This window comes from Aotus nancymaae, unplaced genomic scaffold, assembly GCF_030222135.1.
Source record: "Aotus nancymaae isolate 86718 unplaced genomic scaffold, 86718_ANA_hifiasm-v0.15.2.pri h1tg000040l, whole genome shotgun sequence".
Taxonomy (NCBI): domain Eukaryota; kingdom Metazoa; phylum Chordata; class Mammalia; order Primates; family Aotidae; genus Aotus; species Aotus nancymaae.
Window position 1 is genome coordinate 84761817 of NW_026988454.1, and position 7956 is coordinate 84769772.

Consider the following 7956-nt stretch of genomic DNA (forward strand, 5'->3'; position numbering starts at 1 on the left):
GTTGGAGGCCCTCCAGCTGAGCTTCATGGGGCCAGAGTTAGGGAAGAAGGTTAGGGGAGAATGGATATAGAGGGGCAAACAGAGGCTGTCCAGGACATGGACATTAGCTCATGGGTATTTACAATGGCCCTATAATAATGATTGTAATAACTGACATGGATTGAGAGCTTCCTATGTGCCTGGCAGTGTGTCAGGCTTTTACATCTCATCAAATCTGTACAGCCACCCTATGAAGTGGGCCTCATTATTCACACTTTCCTCAAGGAAGACTTCAGGGCTTGGAGACATTAATTTGCCCTTTCACCCAGCTAAAAGTAGCAGAGCTTTGCTATGACCCAAGGAGTCCATTGCTAGAGCCAGGATGCCTGGCTGCCTGCCCATTTTTCAGTTAGAGAAACAGAAGCTTATACAGTTTAAAGGACTGATTCAAGCTAACATGGATGTGAAATGATGGTCCTGTGATAGATTAAGTTTTTCCTCTAAGATGTTCCATGACATCTTGCAGTAATGAGGGAGATGGGTGAGATGGGATCATAAGAACACAAAGGCAGTTTGAGCTGAACAGAGGGCAGACTTGAATTTGCACTGTCTGTTTTCTTTAGGCTACGAGAGTAGTGTGAGTGAAATCAGGAAGGTGAAGAGTGTGGTTCCATCAGGCTATAGTCAGAAGAGAAGAGAGTGATAGAAAGGCTGCTAGGCACAGCCTTTAAGAAATCAAGGGAATAAAAGATGCCACAGAAGCCAGCTGCCTAAAAGGGGAAGAATTCAATGAAAGGAGAACCAAGAGAAGCTTAGAGGGATTAAATTATATACCCAAGAAAGTAACAATAGGAGCATCAACAATGTTTATCTCACTTCAAAGTATTGTTCTTTTTAGGAAAGCACATAGCCTTTCTTTATATAAGCCCCTATTCCACATCAGAAGTGCTGGAGTTTTCTAAAATTCCACACCCTTCACTGACTCTTAGCAAGAAACCTGAAGAGGCTAGGTTCTGAGTTGACCAACTGAAATGCTCCCTTTTCCTGCGATTCCCCTAACTCCCTTCTCCCTACTTCCTCTCCCATCCTACCCCTCCTCCCTAATTGTATTTGAAATAACTTAATTTCCTATGGGTGGGTATCTATTGCTCCAGCTGATAATTGAGATCCACCATGCTAGGCATTGTTTCTAGGTGCTGAAATACAGCAGTGAACAAAACAGATATCAACTGATAGCAATTTGTGACCAAGGATATCGTCACAGGTAGTATCTCTACCTCAGGAAAGCTTAACTTCTTCCAGGAAGAGGAAAAAGTAAAATGTATAGTCTTTCAGCTAGTGATAAGTGCAATGGATAAGAAAGCCAAAGGGGATTTTGATAGAGGTTACAATTCTGAATAGACAGGTGAAGAGATGACATTCAGAAAAGGCTTAGTGGATGGGAAAGGGGGCCATGAGAATATCTGGGGAAAGAACATTTCTAGCAAACAGCAGAAGCAAAGGCCTGAGGACTCTGGCTTTTTCTCTAAGTGAAATAGGGAGACATTGAGGTCTTTCCCCAGAGAAAATACATGACTGGGATTAAGTTGTAAAAGGCTCATGGTAGCTGTTGTGAGAATGGGCAGTAGGTGGGCAAGGCCAGAAACAGAGACCAGCCAGGATGCTATTGCAATAATTAGGAGGAGAGATTATGAAAGCTATGTTGGATGTGGTGAAAAGGTCAGATTCTGGATGTATTTTGGAGGCAGATATGACAAGATTTGCCACCAGATAGGATGTGGGACAGAGAAAAAGAGGAGTCAAAGATGAGGCCATGACTCTTGGCCAGGAAACTAAAAGGATAGAGTAGCCGTTTTCTGAGTTGGTGAACACAGTGGCAGGGACAGTTTACCCTTGAGCATGTTAGATTTGAGATGCCTGTTAAACGTTCAAGGAGAGATGCTGAGTAGGCAGCGGCTAGCTATGGAAGTCTCCAGTTCAGGGGAAGGGCACATCAGCATGTAGGTGTCACTTAAAGCCATGAGGCTTCTTGAAGGGTTGTACTTGGCTAAGTGCTGATTTAAAAGCACTCCTGCCTTCAGAAGCAATGTAAATGAATGCAACAAGTCATGGAAAGAGGCAATGCGGAGAGGATTGAATAGTTGTAAATCAGAGTTCACAAATCTCACCCAAAGGTGGCAGCTACATCTCAGATTCAGCTGATTTCTGCTATGCTAAATGCACAAGCTGGCCCAGTGGCATCAGAACTCCCCAAAAAAAGACACTTTTCAGCCCACTAATTGGTGACCTCTGCCCTACAGGCCAGAATCTGGAAATGTGATTCTATGTTTATTCCTTAAGCCCGTATTGCCATTCAGTCAGTCTCTTCTCTGCTCACAGGCTCAGGGTTTTCACAGTTTCCAGTGCTTGATGTTGTGGGCCTGGGTTCTGCTTTCATTCATAAATCTGGGCTTCACGTTCCAGAGGACCAGTGGTGTGCTGAAACTGGCTATTACTGGCTCATGTGAGCCAATCTTAGATTTTCAGGAATTTTGTAAAGATGGATGATAAACACAACCGTTTAAAAAATTATATAAACTTACAGTTACATAAATTGTATTAAAAACAAGGTTAAGAATGCTCAAAGCTTATCATTTACTAATTATTTTACTATATTTTATTATTGTATATACTCCTGGAGTTTTTTCCTTCAATTGGATCTGTGTTCTGGAAATACTACACAATGGTGTATTTCTTCCCAACTTTGCTTCCAAGAATTTCATGTTGATAGCTTGAAATAAGCCATGTGGGAGTATTTACACCAAGGAAATTGTCAAACAATACAAATGAGTCCTATTTTTCCTGGAGAGCCAGTTTTAAATCTTTACCAGCATACTGCTGTACAAATGTCATCTTTGGGACTGCATCACAGCTGGCTGATAAAAACTAGAAATGACAGTGGTAGACAGACACAGAGAGATTAAGTTCAGACACACAATTCCTAATTCCTGACAGAATATTTACCTGATGATTAAACAAAAATGGGACTAAGAAATTGTTACATACATCTTCAGAGACTGGCTTTGAAGCAGCCACATCTACAGTCTGTACCTCCTGCTTTTCCAGTAGTGATGACAAAGATTGATGGAATAAACAACAGAAGGTCAACAGAGCCATGCCCCAGGGAATTCCCTGGAGAAGAGCTTGACATTTTGAGTCAGTGTTTTCTGACTTCCACCCAACGATGTACCCTAATATAAAAATGCAATTGAAGAGCACATTGTTTTTCCTCAGCATTCAAGGAACACATAGAGGTAAGGTATAAGCAGGACAGTGGAGAAATCATTCTTTAGGAAACAAAACATATATATTGCATGTAAAAAAACTCTTCCTTTGTAATTAATTTGTCTCCAACCATCTTGGAAGGCTTCAGGTTGGGCGTAAGATAGCTCTCATGTAGGTAAAACCAAATGAGGCTCACTTTCTCCTTCCAGGTTTCCTGAAGTGAACCTTTTTCCTTCCTTTTTACATGCTCTCTCCACAAATAGAGTTGGTAAAAAGTATCTGTTACAATGACCCGGACTTTACCATCCATGGCAAATCTCTCTAAATTATAGGCTTTTCCTCATAGAGACCATTTACGGTGGGCATAATACAAGGCTGTGTTCAACCATGCCACTCTTTGAACTAGCTGTACCATGTTATTACCACACTAAACTGGAGTGGCCAGTTTTTCTATAAATAAATATTCTTCTTGCTGAGGAGATGAAAATCCTTAGTAGCAGTTCCTACATTATCGATTTGCTGATTTCTAGCCTCTCTGCTGGGAATGTCTTTTGAGTTTTTTTGAAAAGAGAAGTCTTGTAAACACTTGACTGTTGCTGGACTCAAGAAAAATCCGATTAGCGGGGAATCAACAACATTATTACTCAGCTGGGTTCCCTGTAATTCTTCCGTCTTTGGGCCAGGTGGGTGGATGGGGGTGAGGAGGTTTCAAAGAGATTGCGTGCTCTTCCTGGATTCCATTTGTTTCTTTGCAACAGTCCTTTAATTTCTGTGGTGGTGGAAATGGAGCTAATAATGACAATTTGAACACAATTCGCTTCTTCTCTGTGAAGGAGAACAAAGCAGAGATTATTGGCTTTGACAAGACAAAAGTGGTTAGAAGATTAATCAGTCACTCTTTGAGACTCCCCATCACCCACAGAAAATAAAGTCCAGGAACTCACTAGGAATTGGATAGCTCTTCACACAGCCTCCTAAGACCATCCATACATTATGTCTTCAGGGCAGTGGTTTTGTTATTGCTGTTTGTCTTGCTTTCTTTCTTTATAAAACACTATAAAGAGATATGTGTATTCGAGGTATTAAAAGGTAGGATGGCTTGTAAAAGCCTCAGATGCTGTCTGAATTCCTTCACTGCCATCTCTGGGGTTTCTGCAGCTATATCCTCTGACCCTGGCAACAGTTTCCTGGCCAGGAGACCCTGGTCACAAACTTGTGTCACCAGAGTCAAATCAGCCCTATGGATCTCAGCTGAGTTCCAATCTTTTGCACCCATTCTGATGTTGGTGTCTTATAAACTGGCTCTCAGTACACACCTCTATGCTATTACCTGAATTCTCAATCTGTTACTTTTGCTTTAGGGCTTGGCTGAATTATGCTGCCCTAAGCCAGACTTCTCATGGTTGAGTCCTGCTACCTCATAGCAGCCTCTATTCCTGGTAGGGTCCACCTGCCTGACGTAGGGGCACGTGGCCACTGATGGCTACATCTGCTGCCATGTGCCCAACTGTTTGGCCTTTTACCCATTATAGCCTGATTCTCAGTCCTGCTACACATGACTCACAAGAGAGCTTTTAAGAAATACTTACGCTGGGGCCCCATGCCTAAGAATTCAGTCAGTTGGTCTCATGTGATATTGATATTTTTAAAATCAAGGTTCTTGTTATGATCTGAGCCATTTAGGGTGTTACCTCATAACATCCGTAACATTCATATATTGAAATCCTAACCCCCAGTGCCTCAGAATGTGACTGTATTTGGAGATAGCATATTTAAAGAGATAATAAGTTAGAATGAGGTTATTAGGGTAGGCCTTAATTTGACTGATGTCCTTAAAAGAAGAAGAAATGAGAACACAGAGACAGATACACAGAAGAAAGATCATGTGAAAACAGTGAGAAGACGGCTATCTAAAAACCAAGAAGAGAGGCCTCAGTAGAAACCCACCCTGTGAACACTTTGATCTCAGACTCCTATTCTCCAGAACCGTGAAAAAATAATTTTCATTTAAGCTTCCCAGTTTGTGGTATTTATCATGGCAGCCCTAGCAAACTAATATAGTCCTTAAGTAGATTCAATAAGCAGCCAGGAGTGGGGACCACTAATCTAGTGGTTCTCAATCATCACGTTACTTGGAGGGTTTGTTAAAGCACACATTATTTGATCCCACCCTCAAGGGATCTGGCTCAGTATATATTCTGGCCTGACAATTTGCATTTCTATCAAGTTCCCAGTGATGCTGACATAGCTGGTACTAGGACCATATTTGCAAACCACTGCACTAACTTATTATGTGTTTTAGTTGGTTTTTGAGTCTCCAGCATCCCCTCTCAACTCCCAGCCACTTTATGGAACACCCTCAGTGCCCAGGGGTCTCTTGTCCTTGGCCCTGGTTCTCCCTGGGCTGACTAGGTAAGCTACTCTTGATTCATACACATATTTTCTTAGAAACATGGAAAATTTTTAACGAAAAAAACATGTCTGGGAAGAGTTACGATCTCAATACTCCTGTATATGTGTTTGTGAATTTATGTATCTTTCCACAAAGAGTTTCAGGCAACTACTAAAACTTGGATGAACTGGGTCACTGCACATCTGAAGAGTTGAATAAATGTTTCAAATTTAATACATTAATATTAAATGCATTTTATAGTTTCTGTGGGATTAATACTAAGTATTAAAATATTTTTTCTCAATTTATTAACATTTGCTTTGAAGAGCCAAAAAAAATAATAATATTGCTGTTTCATATTTGCAGAGACTTTGCAATGTGCCAGTAAGAGGATGTATATGAGATCCTTACTCATGTACTTTTCTCTTGTGAAGCTAATCACACTGGAGTTTTAAGCCCATTCTTCCTGACATCCAGTCTTTGACTCTGAATTAGCTGAGGCATGAGAACTTCACTGCAGGAAGATCCTGCCCCTTGCTTGCTCCTAAACGTGCCTTTAAAGTTCAATTTGACCAACCCACCATTACAAGAGCTCTAGAGGAGAAGACAGCCTTGCTGTGTCCAATCCACTTTAGTTTATACATTTCTTGTCAGTCACTTTTATGCTCCCACTGAATAGGACAGTGTAAACCATGGATTAAGTATGCAATAAATGGTTGTTGAATAAATCAGAAAATTAAATGCATTCTGCACAGAATATGCTATTTCTTACCTTTGTGCCTTTGTGTATGCTCTTACTTCTCCTAGGCCGCTTGACCCTATTCTTTACCTAACTTGGATTTCAAGATTTTGTTGAAAAACTTACTCTGAACGGAGTTGAGGCCCTAGCATTGTCCATAACTGTGCTCTTTCTCTCCTTTGCTTTGAAATTCAGTGGCTGTTGATTCAGTAATCCTGTCAATAAGATAGGATCCTATCAATAAGATCAACCTTTAAGAGCCCTGTGTAAAGTGCAGTCACATGGGTAATCTCATTTTATCTTCACAAGAGTCACCTTGTTGGCGGGGAAACTTTTAAAGGCTACACTTTTCTGCCCCAGCTAAAACCAGGTAAATGAGAGCATCCAGATGTGAGTGCTGCAAATTATCATCTTACAAATGTCTTTGTGATTTTAATGTGCAACCAAGATTGAGAGTCAAATGGTCCACATCTATGGCACCGAACATCAAACATAAGTCTTCTTTGTATGAAATGAGCTCTTACAGTCTGAAAGAGATTTTAAAATAATTGAAAAGTTCTCCAATTTTGGTCTCTCTGCTCCGTTTTCATTTTTGTTTCGTTTCCACTCCTCCAGGTTTCAGCTCTTCTCCACAGCTTGGAACCCAGTTCCTCCACCTGTTTCCTAGACTAAAACAATTTCGGTCTCCTCTCACTTCCTCCTATTTGCTTCCCCAATTACCACGAGCTCAGCAAAACAGAAATAAAAACTATTATCCAACCAGCTCTTGGGGTATCTCAGTCCATCCCAGCACTAGTATTTTAATTACCTTTTCAAAGAGAATAAGTCACTTCAGAGAAAGGCTCAGCATGTCTTTTTAATTTTTGGTTACAATCATTCAACAAATGCAAGCCCATTATTTTTCCAGCAATAAGTCTCAAGGCATAGATGATGCAGGGATTTGTAAATTGGGTTAAATATTTTGTAGTTTCCTTATTGGGGGCCATTGAAATGTTCTATACTGGGGAGTTACAGGTTCAGAAAAGTATTTGCAAAAGATAACAAGGACTGCAAATAAATTCAAGGGGACTAAGAGTTACGAGACTATTAGAGACAAAGATTGGAGTTGTGAAGAAACAAGTGGGAAGATATTTCAGAGACAGCATTTATGAGGCAGCTTAAGATGATACAATACCCCATTCTTTGTGTTGTTGCATTTGCTCATGAGGGAATTAGATGTCACTGTACAGGGGATTTCCATAATTTAAAATGTGTTATGAAATGAGAGTATTTTTATATCTTCTTAGAGAGTACAATTGATCACTTCTCAGCCTTGCTTTCCTTTTTAAATTAAACATAAACTTGGCTCTTAAAGAATGGGAGTAGGGAGCCAAGGGTAATTAAATATAAACTTCTGGATTTCTCTTCTTGATCAACATTGGTTTCTGATGTATGTGTTCTGCAAACAGAAAAATGTTTTATATCCAACAAACAGAGGTTTTAAGTCAGCTAGAAGCAAAACAAAAAAAAAAATATGTCTCATCTCTTTCTTTAATCTGTTGCTTTGTGCACGTCTCTGCATGTGTTCACTATAATTTGACAC

The 7956-nt window shown here is 40.3% G+C and overlaps 1 long non-coding RNA gene across 1 annotated transcript; it reads left to right on the forward strand.

Annotated features, from left to right (window-relative positions):
• Positions 1-5487: 5487 nt before the first annotated feature.
• Positions 5488-6392, forward strand: LOC105730518 (uncharacterized). Its single transcript, XR_001110491.1, has 2 exons — positions 5488-5655; positions 6002-6392. It is a non-coding gene; the product is annotated as an uncharacterized LOC105730518 (long non-coding RNA).
• The last annotated feature ends 1564 nt before the right edge of the window (positions 6393-7956 follow it).